The sequence below is a fragment of the Salvelinus sp. IW2-2015 genome, linkage group LG13, assembly GCF_002910315.2.
Source record: "Salvelinus sp. IW2-2015 linkage group LG13, ASM291031v2, whole genome shotgun sequence".
NCBI lineage: Eukaryota > Metazoa > Chordata > Actinopteri > Salmoniformes > Salmonidae > Salvelinus > Salvelinus sp. IW2-2015.
In genome coordinates this window covers 35,567,479-35,588,675 of record NC_036853.1, presented here as the reverse complement: position 1 = coordinate 35,588,675, position 21,197 = coordinate 35,567,479, and the positions used below count along the sequence as shown (strand labels likewise).

The 21,197-nt window shown below is 41.7% G+C and overlaps 1 long non-coding RNA gene across 1 annotated transcript; it reads left to right on the top strand.

The window, feature by feature from the left end:
* The first annotated feature begins 2,139 nt into the window (after window positions 1-2,139).
* LOC111972235 (uncharacterized) lies at window positions 2,140-4,375 on the top strand. The gene is made up of 3 exons (XR_011480707.1): window positions 2,140-2,447; window positions 3,486-3,525; window positions 3,638-4,375. It is a non-coding gene; the product is annotated as an uncharacterized lncRNA (long non-coding RNA).
* Window positions 4,376-21,197: the final 16,822 nt, after the last annotated feature.

Below are 21,197 nucleotides of genomic sequence, written 5' to 3'. Positions count from 1 at the left end.
CTTTCTTCAGACAATGAAATTCTCCGGTTGGATCCTTATTGATGATTAATGTAAAACACATACTAAATATGGATTGCAWACATCATTTGACCTGTTTCTACGACCTGTAACGGAACTTTTTRAGTTTTTGTCTGGAGGGATTGCTCGTGCGTCATGAAAATGGATTCCTGGGCTGAACATGCTAACAACAAGTGGCTAAATGATGGGCTTTATGGAACTTTTCAGTCATTTATTGTCGATCTGGGAATCCTGGGAGTGCCTTCTGATGAAGTTATTCGAAGGTAAGTGCATATTTATAGTGTTTTTGTAGCTTTTGTTGACGCCAAAATGGCAACTATTTCTTTGGCTGGATTGTGCTCTGAGTGCCGTTATCAGATTATTATTTTTCCGTAAAGTTTATTTTGAAATCTGACACAGCGGTTGCATAGAGGATAAGTTTATCTTTAATTATGTGAATAACACTTGCATCTTTTATCAATGTTTATTATGAGTATTTCTGCAAAATCACCGGATGTTTTGGAATCAAAACATTACTGCACGTAACGCGCCAATGTAAACTGAGATTTTTTTTTTTGGATTTGGTGGTGAGCTAACATAAATATATGTTGTGTTTTCGCTGTAAAACATTTAAAAAATCGGACATGTTGGCTGGATTCGCAAGATGTTTATCTTTCATTTGCTGTATTGGACTTGTTAATGTGTGAAAGTTAAATATTTCTAAAGAATATTTTTGAATTTCCCGCGCTGCCTTTTCAGTGTAGTCCTAGACAGGATAATAAGTGTTTAACATATTTTTTTTTTGACTATCTCATCTCTGTACCCCACACATACAATTATCTGTAAGGTCCCTCCATCAAGCAGTGAATTTCAAACACAGACTCAACCACAAAGACCAGGGATGTTTTCCAATGCCTTGCAAAGAAGGGCACCTATTGGTAGATCGGTAAAAAAAATAAGCTAACATTGAATATCCCTTTGAGCATGGTGAAGTTACTAATTACACTTTAGATGGTGTATCAATGTACCTAGTCACTACAAAGATAGATGTCCTTCCTAACTCAGTTGCGGAGAGGAAGGAAACAGCTCAGGGATTTCACCATGAGGTCAACAGTGACTTTAAAACAGTTAGAGTTTAATGGCCGTGATAGGAGAAAACTGAGGATGGATCAACAACATTATATTTAATCCACAATACTAACCTAATTGATTGAGTAAAAAGAAAGAAGCCTGTACAGAATAAAAAATATTCCAAAACACGCATCCTGTTTGCAACAAGGCACTAAAGTAATACTGCAAAAAATGTGGTAAAGCCTGAATTCAAGTGTTATGTTTGGGGGTAAATCCAATACAACACATTACTGAGTACCAGTCTCCATACTTTCAAGCACTGTGGTGGCTGCATCATGTTATGGGTATGCTTTTAATCTTTAAGGACTGGGGAGTTTTTCATGATAAAAAAATGACAGAATTGAGCTAAGTACAGGCAAAATTCTAGAGGAAAACCTGGTTCAGTCTGCTTTCCACCAGACACTGGGAGATTAATTCACCTTTCATCAGGACAATAACCTGAAACAGAAGGCCAAATATACACTGGAGTTGCTTACCAATAAGACAGTAAATGTTCCTGAGTGGCCGAGTTACAGTTTTGACTTAAATCTACTTGAAAATCTAAGGCAAGACTTGAAAATGATCAACAACCAATTCTGAAAAGAATAATGGGCAAATGTTGCACAATCCAGTTGTGGAAAGCTCTTAGAGACTTACCCAGACAGATACAGCTCTAGTTTCTGCCAAAGTTGCTTCTACAAAGTACTGCATGCTTTCCCATGATGTCTTGCATAAAAAGGTTGGATGGAAACCTAGTTAATGTCAAGCCATTTTGAGGATGATGGAAGTATAGCGTATTTTTTGAACAACGTGAGTATGCCTACAGGAGACTTTTGTCTAGACTAATCAGATTAGAACATTGTGACTGATTGTGTTTATGTAACATATAAAAAGGTAATACATTAAAAAAAGTTAAAGGATTCATATTTAGGCTATATTGATGTGTTCTAGGTGCGCGAGGAATAGCCACTGGGATTGGAGAGGAGGCAGAGCGCGCGTTAAGCTTTCCTGAATAACTGGGCCTGCCGGGAGCATACAGTATGTGGCCACATTATTACAGCAGGACTTGGGAGAATGATCTGAAACAGGCAGCGCATTCAGTATCAGAAGTAAAAAATAAAGCCAAACTGGCCTGCTAGTGTTCCTTTCTAGACCCTATAAACTGTCGAGAGTTGAACCCACAACTGATCCAAATGGAATGAAACATTCATATCACACGGCTTTTGCACCGCTATTCGTATGACATTTTCACCCTCATTGCTGCTGGAGTTCTTCGGGGAACTTCGCAATTGCAACTGAAAACACTCGTACCAAGTTTGAATGAGACAACAGTTAAAAAGGTATGTTGGTTTGATGTTTGGCTTTGAATATGTATCGAAATAATTTATATAATAATATAAAATACTAATGAATAACAAAGACAATTATGGTCTTCTGTGAATAGCTTCCATAACGTAACTATGGACATAGTTCAGAAAAATTAACGTAAATATTAGAAAGCCGGGTTTGACCGTTGGCGTTGTATAAGCTAATTTACAGTACAGTAACGTTAGCTAGCTAGCTAGCTAGTTAGTTATGTCCTAACTAGGCAGAACTAGGTTTGTATTATTTCCTGAACTATATTATATCCCATATATTGTATATCGTTTCCATAAAGCCAACATGGCTTTACACTCATTAACTTACATTTCCAATCTAGAGCAGTTCTCACTTTTCTGAGAATGAACTAGCTAACGTTAGCTAGCTAGCTAATGTCAACGAAGCTAACTAACCAACAAACGTTAACTAACTAACTAACTAAGGATGGTGACCTGTCCAGACGAGATGTTACAATGAACTGAATCGTCAATGGAGGGCTTCCTCTTTATATAGCTACAGCATGCAATATTATTAACTCACAAGGGGGCATAACATTACATGTACAACACTATCCCATTTTGGAAGCATTACATGTATGCCCCCTTGTGGAGGGAAATTAATAGCTTAGATGGTAGCTATAGACGGGATTATAATGCATAATGCATAATGGTGTTAATACAGTGACTAGACTACCTCTTTTGTATAAATGCATGCCCTTCAGAATCCAAACACAGTATTGCCACGCAGCAAAATGTTGCTTATAATCTTTCAAGTCAGCCTGATAAAATATTGAACAATTGGTGTACAAAGATAGCTTGAAAATGTATATTAGGCCTGTATGGCAGTACTTTTACTGTATGGCGGTACTGTATTGGCTAGTGCTTTCTCCAATATGTTCTTCTATTTTGCATTAAATTGTATGTCGATGCCATTGATCTTTCAATATTTATTATATATATATATTAATGCTCGTGAGACTATTCTTTGACACATTTTCTCTTCCTTTGAAATTCTTATAGGATAGAACATGGACACAATGCAATTGGGATCAAGAAGAAGGTACGGACGGATATGTTGTAGGACAGCTGCATTTGAAGTGTACATTTAACCTACATAGTCAATACAAACTGAAATCTATTAGCATACAAATGTGTGCAAATTATATTTTCAGATCTTCTCAGAAATGAATCAAGTCCGTGGAATGGATATAGACAAAAAGATAATTCAAGGACTAGCAGAGGTAGAGAGGCAAGGCAGGAGTGAGGACATCATCCTGCTATTTTGACAGTCCCTTATTAAGGACAATACAGATGAGGTATTTGCTCTTATTCCTTCCATTTCTCTAATGTATTTTGTAATAAAATTAGCAAGTGTAGTAAGATCATTGCTTTACTTTACTAGGACTCGAGACCACAGCAGCGATCCTGCTCTTGCCCTACCTCTTCAATGAGGACCCGAGTGGCCTTTATGTCCGTGACAAGGTATGCCTATGCACAAATAATCTGTTTCTTCGTAAACATGAGTGTGCATGCTTATATAAAACTACAGCTGAACATTTGGTATGTTCTTTGTTAAATGTATGTGTATTAATCTTTTCTTACTGTTGTTAACACAGATTTCACTGCTCCCCACTCCTTTACTGCACATCAGCAGAAATCCATTTCACCATGACAGTGAAATCACACTGTTCTTAAGTTACTGTGTTCTGGGGATAAGAGAAGTTGGGGTGAAGTTACCAGGGCCGGTCATAAAGATGGCAAACTTCCTAACATAACTAAGTGGTTGTTGGACACACACACACACACACTAAAGCTAAAAATCTGTATTTAGCATCAAGGTTTACCTATGATTCATTTTTAATGTATTTTGTTTATATTGTACATCATTATTGTATTTTTTTTAAATGTAATGAAAGGACTATACAAATTAAATGTATTATTTATTATGGTCTGACATGTTTTCAAAGGTTCTTCGAATAACTTTTAGGGGTTCCCCCACAGTTTCAATTTGAAGAACCCCTAAAGGATACTCCAGGTACCTTTTCTTTTTAGAGTGTAGACTATACTGACCGGTTGTATAGTAAAAGTTAGAGTGCGGAAAAGCATAGTGCATAAGGGAAGTACCAAAACATCTTGATATAGGGGAGGCTCGCAAAGCAACAAAACAAGTTTGACAACCCTCCAACCCTATTTTGGAGAAAGCGCTTGCTTTTCTCCACCACTCACGTGCATTACTCCAATGTCTTGAGATTCAGTTGTGATTGATAGCACTGACCTTTCTGTGCCCTGCACTAGCCACCTGAATGTGCTCTCCAAAGCCACTAGGCCTTCATCCAGTCTTTCAATTCTTCCAGGTCACAATTTTCCAATAATTGTCACCTCTTATTAGAATAGATAGCTAACTCTTTTGTGTCCATACCTCTGATTGGGATGTTGGCCACTCATCTCTCCTCGAGGTTTCTTCTCGTCTGTTCATTTTCATATTCAACCTATACACTCAGGATGTCTCCAATAACTGTATATCTACTCCTTGGCTACAGGATTTCTCAAACACTCTTCTGTAGGTTATCTTAGTGGGTGTAACTGAGCCAAACGTATGCAAATTCAACACTTCCTGTCCTACTACTGCTAGGTTAAGTGAAATGTGTTGTCTACTGAAACTGCTTTGGCTGCCTCCATCTAGTAAACACCCGCCTACTTGACTCTGTTTAGGCGTTTCTATAAACACTGTAGCTGTTTGCAGTGTTACTGTGCTACCTTCACTGTTACCTGGTGAGATAGAAACTACATTATCTGTGTCCATGCTCTCTCCATGGCACATCTCTGTGCGCATTGGGTACTCTGGGTGCCCTGGGCTCTGACCCTGGGCTCTGATTGGCTGATAGAGTACAGATTGTTCGGTGCCAGTGGTGTCATTACAGTCTTTGGATTTGTGATCCATTCTGTGACATAATATGCATTTTGACTCTTCCCTTTCACGTGTGTGAAACGTGAGGATATGTTGGGCTTTCTTCTCTCGGATGTTCACCTCTCCCATGTCCTGTATCGCGTTCCTTCTCTGCAATGGAACATTCTTCTGCTTTTGTGTCCATGGCAGATTAGCGTTCTCTCTCGGCAGGAAACTCATGAGATCTTACACACTAGCTAGGTTTCCATCCATTTGCAACAGATTTTCATGCGAATATTCAAAAATCTCCAGAAAATAATATGCGCATTTTCCTACTACGGATGTGTTTACATCAAATTGATTTAATGCGGATAGAAGTCAGTGCCTGATGAAGTAGTGCACATAAAAATAACATTTGCTGTTAAATTCCCAATGTAACAAATGAAAGATAAGTGTTAAATAGGTTTCCATCACATTTTGAACTTTACTGATGGTTTTGACACCAAAACTGTTGTGTTATATGGCAAATGTGCCCACTCTGGTCGTGTGCGCTCAAGCCAACTGCTCAACAGCTTGCACATGCAGTGCTGGTAGGCTACCTACATTATATTATTATGGATAAGAGCGACATTATTTTTATTTGTCAAACTACAGCCACATTGATAATCAGTATAAGCCCCTAGATATTTATTTGAAAGGTGCATCAAGCTCATCACATGCACTTTCACCACCCTGTGAAGTTCATAATAATTTAATCTCTAGCCTAATAAACTGCATGTTGTTTCGAGTCATAGTGGGAGGACCACACAATTTATCATCGCTTGACGCCAAGTTTACCTTGCCACAGGGGAGGAGCGCATGCAAGCAGATTAGGACATTTGGCTAGGATAGAATAAATTATATAGTAAAACCTGCAACAGTGTGAAATAAACCAGGGGGGGAAACCACTACCCTCCCCTATGCCCAATAAAAAAAAAACACAACACTCCCCAAAGCAACAAAAAAAGTTTGACAATCGTCCCCTATTTTAGACTAATAAACTGCATGGTTTCCCGAGTCGTAGTGGGAGGACCACACAATTTATCACCCTGTGACTCCAAGTTTATCAATATTTGCGCATAAAGGTGTTTCCAACGCAATTTCAAGCATAATTAATTTTACTGACACAAAAAGATCCCACCATGTCGAACGAATTGTCTGTCGGCTTTAATAAAATTAGACCGGAATATCCTGTTTCCATTAACCTGGTCGTGACTTTTTTAATGCGTCAGGTAAATCATCCACATGAAATGGTTGGATTGGAAACCTGTTATCCAGGTCAGAAGACTGCCGGTGGGGAGAAGATAAAAACAGCGCTCTGTCTCCTGTCGGAGTTTAATTTGCAGATGCCTATTAACCTGTATTCTGCCAGGCTCCTGCTCTCATCAACGTGCCTGGTTATAACAGTGATATGGTGTGTAATCCGCGGAAGGAGGGTATGGTAGGTGGGGGGTAACTTCTCGATTTTTATCTCCATTGAGTTAAACCTCGATATCCAACAGGCTGTCCCCCATTCCCTTCCTTCCATAATAACAGCACAACACAGGGGCCTTATTTATCTGCAGGCAGCTGTGGGTAGGGGGAGACATCGAATGGCTCCCCAGAGGGTGGTGCGGTCAGCCCAACGCATCACCTGGGGCATGCTGCTTGCCCTCCAGGACACTTACATTACAGCCAACTAATATATCTAGTACTGTACATTGCATTTTTGTTACACTGTTTATACACACCACATATTTACTGCATATAGTTGATTCTTATTTATATACTGGATTATATACCGGATTCTTACTCATTCATATACTGTATTCTTCGCATAGCTCATTCTAATATATCTACTACTCAGTGGCGGTCGGTGACGTTTAAGATTTGGGAGGACCATTTTTTTTAATGAGCACGGCCTTATTTCTATTACAGCATATTGGATGACTGTCATTCATGTTTCATTCACCCAGCTCAATGTAACATCGATAGGTTTAGGCTGCTACATGATACTCGAATTTGCCCTATACCAGTCACGAGGTTAATTGCTATAGCCTAGCCTACATATGAAAGTTTATAATGTAGGTGCACAGTTCGAGAGACATATTGGAATAATCAAGGTGATAGTGACACATTCAATAGCTCCTGTGTCTAGCGTTCTGTTTTCCAACTAAAACTAAAGTTTCCATTGGACAAATTCAGGTAGGCCCATGCCCGTTTCGTTCCGTTAGCTTCCGTTTAAGAAAGGTTTTGCATCAGAACTGGCGGAATGAATACACCCCTGTACACCCACGTACACACAGTTCACTTTCATAGCAGCCACACAGGCCTACAGCATTATCACTTTGCACGTTATATAATTCCTTCTCGCATCTACGCGCTCTCTTCTCACCTTTTCCCTTCGCTTGTGGACTTCAGTGCACAACAAAACAGCTGTCTGTGACCAAGCGAAAAACCTCTCCAAGCCAAATCTTCATACCATAACTGCTAACCGCTACACAGCCTGCAACGTTGTCACCATATTAGCTAACGTCATAGTCAACATAGCTAGCTACTAGAACTAACACATTAGTAACCCACAATCCAATCCATGTGTACAATAACACAGTACAGTGTACAGCAAGCGATTTAGCAGTTACACCGACGGGCCCCGGTGGCAATAAATTAATAAAACCGAAAGCTTATCTTGACATGGAAGCGTTGCACTGTTGAATAACCTTAGCCAGCTAGCTAACATAAATAGCATTCCTCTCTGTTTGAGTCAGGTTGTTGAGTAGAATGCATTTGCTGCATTAGCTAGCAAAGTAAGTGAAAGGTAAACTAAGAAGTAGAAAAAAATACAACAAAATATCACTAGCTCTCTCTCTCTTGCCTGCTTCTCCTTCATTTCTTCAAAAAATTAACTTGTTAAACTGTTCAACTATTGTCTTTCTTTCTCTTTCAGTCAACTACTCACCACACTTTATGCACTGCAGTGCTAGCTAGCTGTAGCTTATGCTTTCAGTACTAGATTCATTCTCTGATCCTTTGAATGAATGGACAACATGTCAGTTCATGCTGCAAGAGATCTGATAAATTGAAGAACGTCCCCTATAAGTTGTCATAATTTCTGTGTAAGTCTATGGAAGGGGGTCTCCTAGGTTCTGTATTAATATTAAAGTCAATGTACGGATAATAGCTGTCCTCCGGCAAACCATGGTGCTACCCTAGAAGGGGCTGTTGAGGCTGCTGCATAACTTCATTGCAAAACAGTGTGTTTTAATCAGTTATTTGGTAACGTGAATATACTGTATTTAGTGTAGTTTTATCTAAAAAGGATAACTTTAAAGTTTCACGATTTAAAAAAAAATGAAATTCACTGTCTTCTGAGAATCCTCTACTGCTACTACTGTACATTCCATTTTTGCTACACTGTTTATACTGCCCGTATTTATATACTGTATACTTCACATAGCTCACTGTAAAATATCTTCATCTGTACGTATCATTCTTAGTATTTATTTTTGGTGTATAAACTCATAGATTGCATTTGGATTATTGATAGTGATTACTGATACAGTGTTATTAGGGTTATTAACTGGATTCATCCTGACATTCGTGATTTCTTGTTTTTTAGTTTGGGATTATTGTTTGTGTACTTGTTTGACAGTTTTACTGCATCTTTAGGAGCTAGTAAAACAAGCATTTCGCTGTACCCGCTATAACACCTGCTAAACTGTGTACAAATAAACTTTGATTTTGATTTGAAATGGCTGCTTCCTCAGTTTTTTATTTTCATTCGATTTATTTTACCTCCTTTTTCTCCCCAATTTTGATCTCATCTCATCGCTGCAACTCCCTAACGGGCTTGGGAGACGAAGGTCAAGTCATGCTTCCTCCGAAACATGACCCGCAAACCGTGCTACTTAACACCAGTCTGCTTAACCCGGAAGCCAGCCGCACCCAATGTGTCGGAGGAAACACTGTTCACCTGACGACTGAAGTCAGCATGCAGACGACCGGCCAACCACAAGGAGTCGCTAGAGTGCAATGAGCCAAGTAAAGCCCCCCCGGCCAAACCCTCCCCTAACCCAGACGACGCTGGGCCAATTGTGCGCTGCCCTATTGGACTCCCAATCACGGCCAGTTGTGATACAGCCCCTGATCGAACACGGGTCTGTAGTGACGCCTCTAGTACTGTGATGCAGTGCCTTAGACCGCTGCTCCACTTGGGAGACCCCCGCTGGTACCTCAGTTTGAAGGATTTTCACAAAGTCGCTGAGTCAAAATTCATTAGAGCTGGATGGGGAGCTATGTCATTACATTTCCAGTGTAGGAAAGCTAAACTGCTTGAACATGTTTTATTCCATTGTAATGATATCAGACATTGTGATCTCACAGAGTTCCTCATTCTGTCATTTGCAACCAATTTTATGAAAATTCTATATAATACATTTAATTTACATGAATCTGCTTAGATTTAATTATTGATTTCAAATAATGGATACCAGTAATTCAGGCCACTGGAACTCTAGAACTCCCATTGATCTGTTGATCCATCAGGATTCTGTTGAGGCCTCCGGTCCCCCCACCCCTCCATGATCTGCATCCCAGCCCGGCCCTGAGTGATGATGTCATAATGGCAGCCTGACCCATGCATCAGTCTCTCTGGAACTCTAGAAGTCCCCATTGATCTGTTGATCATCTCGGCAGTGAACACTCAGAGTACCGAACAGAGCCGAGCAGCATTAGTCCGAGTTAATTGCTTGTAGCGAATACAGCCAGGCCATTTGCTGTCTAGACGAGATCGTAATGCAGGAGTGAGTGGGGAGTGCATTGCGGTGTGGGTGTCGGTCCCCAAGGCCATGGTACAGTGGTGTAATGGTGTAATGTGGGCTGTGCTAGTCAGGGCTGTTGAGGGCCCCACTATGAGCCTCCTCCTGCCACACACACGAATGCACACACACCACCTCATATGGGACACATCCATCAGTCATGCAGGCCTGTCTAGCGAGAGTAACCCTGAGAGAGAAAAATAAGCTTATGGAACAACCCAGAGATACTCTACATAATGACAAGATGGTCTTCTCTCCACCCTAACTATGGGAGTCGTTGACGCAAAGGCGGAAAGGCAGGAGAGAGGAGGCGAGATTAGTTGGCAACATTCTAGCCAATGAGAGGGCAGATACCCGTGTGAACAACAGACACAACCATTTTTTTTTGATGCCGCGTGAGTCTACTTACTGTATATCAGAGAAAAACGCTCCCGAAGTTCTATCAACACATTGACTGTAGGGCCTCTTGCAGGGTGGGGAGGCCAATGTGTCATTTTGTAATTTGGGTGAACTATCCTGTTAATTAATTATTCAATCTATGGGTTTCCCAAATCGAATGCTGTCGAGGGAATTGTGCGAAAACTGTTACAATATTTAGCTGTCAAGGATATTACTTTTTTACTTGCATTAACACCTAATAAAGCCCACCAGAAAGTGTAAAAACATCACCTCCCAGTTAACACATTTAGTTCCTTGGAACTTGATTTTGGTTTCCCATTGGTTCTGAGAACAAAGCCGAACGTTTAAAACGTTTTTTAAACGTTCTGAGAATGGAAGTGAAAATTTTGCCTGTTCTGAGAATGTACATTTTAGGGTCGCAGGGAGGTTCTGAGAATCTTTTATTATGGTTCCCAGAAAGTTTTCCTGGGAGGTTTTATTAACGTTCTGAGAACAGAAATGAAAGATTATTTAGAGTTTTTTTTATAACTTCCTTAACTTTCACAGAATGTTTCAATAAAACTTTTAATAAAACTGCGAGCTTAGTTTGGGTTAACTTTTTTGAACTCCAAGCACATATAGTTCAAATGGAAATTCATTTGCATTAATCATCCAAACACATTTATTTTTTATTGTGGCACAGTGTCAGTGAGATTCAAACCTATGATCTTCTGTTCTCTATCCATGGAATTAGCATGCCATACAAAGCTATTCATTTCAGTCTATTCAAATAGACCCCATTTCAAGAGAAAACAAGTACTCACTAAGATCAGGTGGGCTTGGCCAACACACCTGAGCACACTTATCAAGATAGAGGGTAGAGAAAGTTTTGGTGACACTGAGAAAATAATGTATATGTTTTTAAATAACATTCTTAGAACATGAATGTTTTCTTGTGGTTTTTATGAAAGGTTAACTTAATGTTAGATTTAGATTAACACCACAATCATGAGTAGTAAGCCTCTACTTTCATGAATGGAACTTCATTAATGGAACAGCATACAGTTGATTATTTCCATGACTAGAAAATAGTTTTTACATAGCACAAGAAACTCTGTTAGTATGGGGGCAATTCACAACACTTGAATGAAAGGATTATACATACACTACCGTTCAAAAGTTTGGGGTCACTTAGAAATGTCCTTGTTTTTGAAAGACAAGCAAATGTTTTGTCCATTAAAATAACATCAAATTGATCAGAAATACAGTGTAGACATTGTTAATGTTGTAAATGACTATTGTAGCTGGAAATGGCTGATTTGTGGAATATGGAATATCTACATAGGCGCACAGAGGCCCATTATCAGCAACCATCACTCCTGTGTTCCAATGGCACATTGTGTTTCGCTAATCCAAGTTGATCATTTTAAAAAGCTAATTGATCATTAGAAAACCCTTTTGCAATTATGTTAGCACAGCTGAAAACTGTTGTGCTGATTAAAGAAGCAATAAAACTGGCCTTTAGACTGGTTGAGTATCTGGAGCATCAGCATTTGTGGGTTCGATTACAGGCTCAAAATGGCTAGAAACAAAGACCTTTCTTCTGAAACGTGTTAGTCTATTCTTGTTCTGAGAAATGAAGGCTATTCCATGCGAGAAATTTCCAAGAAACTGAAGATCTCGTACAACGCTGTGTACTACTCCCTTCACAGAACAGCGCAAACTGGCCCTAACCAGAATAGAAAGAGGAGTGGGAGGCCCCGGTGCACAACTGAGCAAGAGGACAAGTACATTAGAGTGTCTAGTTTGAGAAACAGACGCCTCACAAGTCTTCAATTGACAGCTTCATTAAAAATAGTACCCGCAAAACACCAGTCTCAACATCAACAGTGAAGAGGCGACTCCGGGATGCTGGCCTTATAGGCAGAGTTGCAAAGAAAAAGACATATCTCAGACTGGCCAATAAAAAGAAACGATTAAGGGCCTCCCGGGTGGCGCAGTGGTCTAGGGCACTGCATCGCAGTGCTAGCTGCGCCACCAGAGTCTCTGGGTTCGCGCCCAGGCTCTGTCGCAGCCGGCCGCGACCGGGAGGTCCATGGGGCGACGCACAATTGGGCTAGCGTCGTCCGGGTTAGGGAGGGTTTGGCCGGTAGGGATATCCTTGTCTCATCGCGCTCCAGCGACTCCTGTGGCGGGCCGGGCGCAGTGCGCGCTAACCAAGGGGGCCAGGTGCACGGTGTTTCCTCCGACACATTGGTGCGGCTGGCTTCCGGGTTGGAGGCGCGCTGTGTTAAGAAGCAGTGCGGCTTGGTTGGGTTGTGCTTCGGAGGACGCGTGGTTTTCGACCTTCGTCTCTCCCGAGCCCGTACGGGAGTTGTAGCGATGAGACAAGATAGTAATTACTAGCGATTGGATACCACGAAAATTGGGGAGAAAAGGGGATACATTTTTTAAAAACATTTTTCAAAAATAAAAAAAGAAACGATTAAGATGGGCTAAAGAACACAGACACTGGACAGAGGAACTCTGCCTAGAAGGCCAGCATCCTGGAGTCGCCTCTTCACTGTTCACCGTTTGCAGTCGGAGTTCGTTTATTCAGGGTTCCCAGTTGTTATCTGCAATCATAACCAAGTGGGAAGGTGGTTATTGTCAGTTGTAAAGTCGTAAATTCCAATTGGATGCATTCACGTGCTTGAGAAAACCTGATTGGCTAATGACCAACAAGTTGCATCAACCATGAACTAAAAGTACTGCTATCACACTTAGTGTTAAAAAACATATTAATAGATGTTCTTTTATAAATAATGTTTTGTTGCATTTAACTGCCTGCAAATGCTGTTATTGAGGTCATTTCAATAGTAGGTGATTTCAGAGGTCAGCATGTGGGAGAAATTGAAGCTCAGGGATGATAGATGCATTTCCCACTAGTAATTACATGTAGGAGGGGCATTCAAGTAGATAAATATCCCCTTCCCACTTGGTTATGAACGCAGCATAAAGCACTGAAGTCTGAGATTTCCTAGCACCCAGTTGTCTTGAACGCAGGTAACACTCAGTGTGATGACATCATGACAAGGCGCCTTGGTGCACAGGATGTCAAAACTGGCAGTTCTTGGTAAAATAGTTATAGAAAAATAACTTTAACTTTGTGAAATGTGAGTATTACATTTGTTTATTCAACAAATTATGTTAAAATGTTCATCAACATACTGGACTTTCATATGAATGTTAAGTGAAATAATTAATTAGGACGTACCACACTGCATATCTGTTATATTGCCATGCTGGCATTGTTCTCTCTCTTTTCATGTCCTGACAGTGAGTTGATAAGCTGTGCTTGTTTTATCTGATTTATTTATATGAACCGAGAACTCGAGAACTGTTGTGGACATTCTTTCATTTTTGAAAGGGTAACTTTAATCATACTTTTAAGACTTTGATCTGTACAACTAATAAGCCTAACAATAACTTGCTGTAATTGTGTATCAATTAATGCACCATGCTATGATCACGCTTCAAAGTAATCTAAATAAGCTTCATAGCAGGGGTATTCAACTCTTACCCTAAGAGGCCCGGAGCCTGCTGGTTTTCTGTTCTAGCTGCCACTGTTTTGAACAGATTCAATTATACTATTTAGAATGAGCAGTCAGCTCACAAAAGAACGAGAGCACCAGGATAGCTAGCTAACGTGTCACAAAGCATTATGCGCAAGTCAGTTAACTTTAATTCTGAAATAACTTCATATTTCCGACTTGGTCAGATATTAGTTTAGAAAGACTTGAAATTGGCATTGGAGCTAACTAGCTAGCAAATTACTAGCTAGCTATCTACATATCAAAATTGGCTAATTCATTTGATCATGCTTTGTTATACACCCGGTTTATGCAACTTTAGTCCACACATGTCACCCTGTCACCTACAGTAGAACCTTATAAACAACATCAGGGGGGAATATAACATTGTATTTTTGTCCTACCAGATCCACGAAGGTTCTAGCTATTGTATCCCTAGGAACATACAGTTCCTAGGTGTATCCCTCTGTCCTTCGACATGGATGTAGTTGTCTGGTTTATCAGGTCCCAGGCTCCCCTTACTGTTATGATGATTTATTTACAAGTTAATTACAATTTGCTTTAGCGCCATCTGTACCTGATAAAGCAGATCTAGTCTCACGTGCGGAAGTAAGCTGTCTGGTTCGAGAGACTCATTGGGAGGAGACTAGAGCAGACCCCTCATCTTGTATTTGCATATTCATCTGGTATTTGGATATGTACCTTCCGACGCTAAAATGAGAGAGAGGCTTCTTCTTTCAAAAACACATTCTGCCCTAGGCTACTAGCTAGCTAGCTAACGTTACCGCGTAGATGTTTTAATAATGACAGATCTTTGGAGTACTCATCTTTTCATCATGGACAACAAGCAAAGTGAAGCTACAGCTTTTCAATAATGTATTGCCCTGAATTCAACTGGTGCCATCGACGACCCAGAGCTCAAGAAAGTCAGAAAAAGTTCATGCCGATTGAGAAAGATGTTTCACTTTCAGTGTTCTGCCATGAATCATTCATCCATACACAGGTAAGAGACTAACATTATTTTACGGTGGCTTAGCTACATGTGCATACATTTTTAGTTCAACTATATCAAGTCGTTTCCTTTGCTAGCTATATTGTTAGCTAGCTAGCCAGCTGCATATTATTGGTTACCTCGCTCGCTAGCTGACCAGCAGCTGCATACTAGCAAGCTAGCTAGCTGGGTTAATATTAATTGCTTATATGTTAGCTAGCTAAAATGATCATTTCTATTGCCTAACCCTTATGATAATTGATCATTTGACTAAGCTCAGGCTTTGTGGTCAGATTCATAACTAAATAATCCTGCCTTGTCTAGCTGGTTTGTGACTTTGCTACTTACAGTGCCTTGCAAAATAATTCACCCTCCTTGGCATTTTTCCTATTTTGTTGCATTACAACCTGTAATTTAAATGGATTTTTATTTGGATTTCATGTAATGGACATACACAAAATAGTCCAAATTGGTAGAGTGTAATTAAAAAATATATATTTTTCAAAAATTCTAAAAAATATAACACTCTGGAAAGTGGTGCTGTCACGGATGACTATGAGTGGAAGGTAGGAATCAGGCGCAGAGAAGAGAGGGTTCAAGGAAAAATGGCCAATTTATTCCTTCACAAAAATGGTCCTGCCCAAACACAGGGCGGAAAACACTGACCAACGCAAAACACAGGGTAACACGGTCCAGAGCACAACAATACCTCCAACTCAAAACGTGAACAAAATATAATCCCGCACAAACAAGAGCGGGATTCACAAACTTAAATAGGCGAGCAAATCAAGAAAACACAAATAAACACAGGTGCAACTAATAAGACCCAACTAACAGAAAAGGAAAAAGGGATCGGTGGCGGCTAGTAGGCCGGTGACGACGACCGCCGAGCACCGCCCGAGCAGGCAGGGGGGCCAACTTCGGCTGGAGTCGTGACAGGTGCGTGCATATGTATTCACCCCATTTGCAATGAAGCCCCTAAATAAGATCTGGTGCAACCAATTACCTTCAGAAGTCACATAATTAGTTAAATAAAGTCTACCTGTGTGTAATCTAAGTGTCACATGATCTGTCACATGATCTCAGTATATATACACTTGTTCTGAAAGGCCCCAGAGTCTGCAACACCACTAAGCAAGGGCCACCACCAAGCAAGCGGCACTATGAACACCAAGGTGCTCTCCAAACAGGATAGGGACAAAGTTGTGGAGAAGTACAGATCAGGGTTGGGTAATAAAAAAATATCCCAAACTTTGAACATTCAACAGAGCACCATTGATTTCCTCAAGCTCATTAATTATAGAATGTTCATATTCGAAGATTGCCGACAGGCCAGCCTCTTTGGAAAATGCAAGGAGTGGAATGTAATAGCTGACAAAATACAGCATAGTCTCATGCTTCGTTGATGCTGTTACTAAAACAGCTGTATCTCTTGATTTGTAGAAGTTATTTCTGTTCTGGTTTCTAAAACAGCTTTTGTTCCGATTACAGATTTGAATAGCAGAGAAGTAGAGTAAGATTTCATACACTAACTTTTTGTCTGACTTGTTGGGAGTGTGGTCAAAGTAGCTGATTGGTGTCAAAATTACATTGTTTACAGTGCATAGAATGTTGGAAGTCATGATGTCACAATGGGACCTTTAGTACAATATGTTGAAGAAAATGCTGCTGCAAGCCCGCGTGTCATCCAACTCTTCTATCGGTTTGGTTACTTTCCAGACCTCAGGCTGCTCTCTCCCTCGCCTCTCCTCCAGCGATTGTTCTCTCAGGCTTGTTTTCTTGGCAGTGTCTCCTATATCTTTGGCTGGGACGTTTTGCTGAGTCCGGGTTTCAACAGTGATTTCTTCCCAGAGTGATCTGTTCTCAGCAGGACAGACAGAGACATCTTGGCTATTGCCCTGACAGTTTTGTACTGTGGATTGGCTTGACACAAACACTTTAGAATAACTCTAACCCACACTGAGATGTCTGGAACAAATCAATATGTCTAATGACATGAAGAGAGGTTCAGACCTACATTTTTGCTTATAAATCGATATATGGACACCATAGATCAAAATGGTTTGCATTGCTTTTTTTTCCCAAGATGGCGTAGAAGTGCAGACGTGGTTTGTCATCCTCTCGTTTCCTTTTTGTATTTTCCGTCTTTTTTGTATATATTAAATGTATTTTCAATCTCCTTTCTATTTTTAAATTAAATATACCTTCCGGTAACCCGCCTCACTCAATGTGACACGGATCAGCAATTTTTGGGGGGACTTTATAGCCAGAACCTCCATCAGAAGCTAGCCATCAGAAGCTAACCAGCTAATTAGCTACTAGCTATTTAGTCATTGTTAGCCATTGCTATCGGCCTTTACCTTCTGCACAGGCACCAACCGTTTTTTTTGTTGCCTGGATGCCTCCCGGACACGGCTAGAATCGACTACTCCACCGGATACTTACCGTAATCTCTGGACCCTTGAAGCGGATCATCGCTGCTACCGAGTGGCTAACGCCCCTGCCCCGAAGCTAGCACCAGTTAGCCGCGAGCCAGGCGCATCTCCCGGCTTGCAAACGAAATAAGTACAACTACAATACCTCTTTCGCCATCTGGCCTGGACCCTTTGTCGACACGGCGCCCCGCCGTACCACCACAACTGGTCCGCAGACGTAATTCCATCCGCTGTGCTCTCGAACCGGCCGTTGCCGGACGTCGGAGCAGACGCTTCTACTTTCCCCGGCCTGCTAACTTTAAACGCCGTGTCTCCCGCGTGCGAGCGTAGTAAAGACTACCCCGCGGCTTCTCTGTTCCATCTAATGCTGTTCACTGGACCCTATGATCACTTGGCTACATAGCTGATGCCTGCTGGACTGTTCATTTATTACGGTACTCCATTTTGTTAATTATTTTTGTTTCTCTGTCGGCCCTAGCCCCAAACTCAGGCCCTGTGTGTAGTTAACCGACCCTCTCTGCCCATTCATCGCCATTTTCCCGCTTGTTATAGACCCCCCTCAGCTCCCAGCTGTGCCCTGGACACCATATGTGAATTGATTGCCCCTCATCTATCTTCAGAGTTCGTTCTGTTAGGTGATCTAAACTGGGATATGCTTAACACCCCAGCAGTCCTACAATCTAAGCTAGATGCCTTCAATCTCACACAAATCATCAAGGARCCCACCAGGTACAACCCTAAATCCGTAAACATGCGCACCCTCATAGATATTATCCTGACCAACTTGCCCTCCAAATACACCTCTGCTGTTTTCAACCAAGATCTCAGCGATCACTGCCTCATTGCCTGCATCCGGAATGGGTCCGCCGTCAAACGACCATGCCTCATCACTCATCACCCTAAAACACTTCTGTGAGCAGGCCTTTACAATCGACTTGGCCCGGGTATCCTGGAAGGATATTGACCTCATCCCGTCAGTCGAGAATGCCTAGTTGTTCTTTAAAAGTAATTTCCTCACCATCTTAAATAAGCATGTCCCTTTCAAAAAATGTAGACCTAAGAACAGATATAGCCCTTGGTTCACTCCAGACCTGACTGCCCTTGACCAGCACAAAAACATCCTGCAATAGCATCGAATAGCCCCCGCGACATGCAACTGTTCAGGGAAGTCAGGAACCAATACACGCAGTCAGTCAGGAAAGCAGAGGCTAGCTTTTTCAAACAGAAATTTGCATCCTGTAGCTCCCACTCCAAAAGGTTTTGAGACACTGTAAAGTCCATGGAGAACAAGAGCACCTCCTCCCAGCTGCCCACTGCACTGAGGCTATGTAACACGGTCACCACCGATAAATCCATGATAATCGAACATTTCAATAAGCATTTCACTACGGTTGGCCTTGCTTTCCCTGGCTACCCCAAACTCGGCCAACATCAACGCCCCCCCCCCCCCCCCCCCCCCCCCCCCTCCCCCCCCCCCCCCCCCCCCCCCGCCCCCCCCCCCCCCCCCCCCCCCCCCCCCCCCCCCCCCCCCCCCCCCCCCCCCCCCCCCCCCCCCCCCCCCCCCCCCCCCCCCCCCCCCCCCCCCCCCCCCCCCCCCCGCAGCAACTTGCCCGAGCATCCCCAGTTTCTCCTTCACCCAAATCCAGATAGCAGATTGTTCTGAAAGAGCTGCCAAACCTGGACCCATATAAATCAGCTGGGCTAGACAATCTGGACCCTCTTTCTAAAATTATCCGCCTCCATTGTTTGCAACCCCTATTACCCGTCTCTCATATCGTCCGAGGATCTCTAAAGATTGGAAAGCTGCCGCGGTCATCCCCCTCTTCAAAGGGGGTGACACTCTAGACCCAAACTGTTATAGACCTATATCCATCCTGCCCTGCCTCTCTAAAGTCTTCGAAAGCCAAGTTAATAAACAGATCACTCGTCGAAATCGTCCCAGATTGCCCCCTTAAAAGAGTTAGATATACTATTGTAAGGTGAATGCACCAATTTGTAAGTCGCTCTGGATAAGAGCGTCTGCTAAATGACTTAAATGTAAATGTAAAATGTAAATCACTGACCTTTTCGAATCCCACCATACCTTCTCCGCTGTGCAATCTGGTTTCCGACCTGGTCACGGGTGCACCTCAGCCACGCTCAAGGTACTAAACGATATCATAACCACCATCAATAAAAGACAGGACTGTGCAGCCGTCTTCATTGAGCTGGCCAAGGCTTTCGACTCTGTCAATCACCACATTCTTATCGGGCAGACTCAATAGCCTTGGTTTCTCAAATGACTGCCTCGCCTGGTTCAATAACTACTTCTCAGACAGAGTCCAGTGTGTCAAATCGGAGGGCCTGTTGTCCGGACCTCTGGCAGTCTCTATGGGGGTACCACATGATTCAATTCTTGGGCCGACTTTTCTCTGTATAGATCAATGATGTCGCTCTTGCTGCGGGTGACTCCGTGATCCACCTCTACGCAGATGACACCATTCTGTATACATCTGGCCCTTCTTTGGACACTCTGTTAACTTCTTTGGGATAGGGGGAGGTATTTTGACGTCTGGATGAAAAGCGTGCCCAAAGTAAACTGCCTGCTCCTCAGGCCCAGAAGCTAGGATATGCATATATTTGGTAGATTTGGATATAAAACACACTAAAGTTTCTAAAACTGTTAAAATAATGTCTGTGAGTATAACAGAACTGAAATGGCAGGCGAAACCCGAGGACAAACCATCCCCCCGAAATCGTCCCAGATTGCAGTTCCTAGGGCTTCCACTAGATGTCAACAGTCTTTAGAAAGAGTTTCAGGCTGGTTTTTGGAAAAATAAGGGAGAAGAAGTAGTTTTTCTAAGCGGCTCCCATTTTGGCTGTAGTGTTTCCATGCGCATGGCCGAGAGAGCGCGTTATTTTTGTTTATCTCCGGTAAAGACAATAACGATTCTCCGTCTTAAATTGTATTGTTTATTTGCGTATTAGGGTACCTAAGGATTGATTATAAACGTTGATTGACTTGTTTGGATAAGTTTATTGGTAACGTTTGGGATTCCTTTTGTATGCATTTTGACCGATGGAAACCGAGTGGATTATTGACTGAAGCGCGCCAGCTAAACTGAGTTTTTATGGATATAAAGAAGAAATTTATTGAACAAAAGGACCATTTGTAATGTAACTGAGACCTTTTGGAGTGCCAACAGAAGAAGATCTTCAAAGGTAAGGCATATATTATATCGCTATTTCGGATTTTCGTGTCGCAACTCCCTGGTTGAAAATGATTTGTTATGCATTTGTGTGCTGGACGCTGTCCTCAGATAATCGCATGGTTTGCTTTCACCGTAAAGCCTTTTTGAAATCTGACACCTTGGCCTGATTAAAAACAGGTTAAGCTTTATTTGGATGTGTTGCACTTGTGATTTCATGAAAGTTTAATATTTATAATAGTTTAATTTGAATTTGGCGCTCTGCCATTACACCGGATGTTCGCCAGGTGGGAAATCTACCATCCCACCTATCCCAAAGAAGTTAACTAACCTCCAAACGAGCTTCGATGCCATACAACACTCCTTCCGTGGCCCCCAACTGCTATTTTAAACACTAGTAAAACCAAATGTTAATCTGCTAAATTGTAATTACTTTGCTACTATGG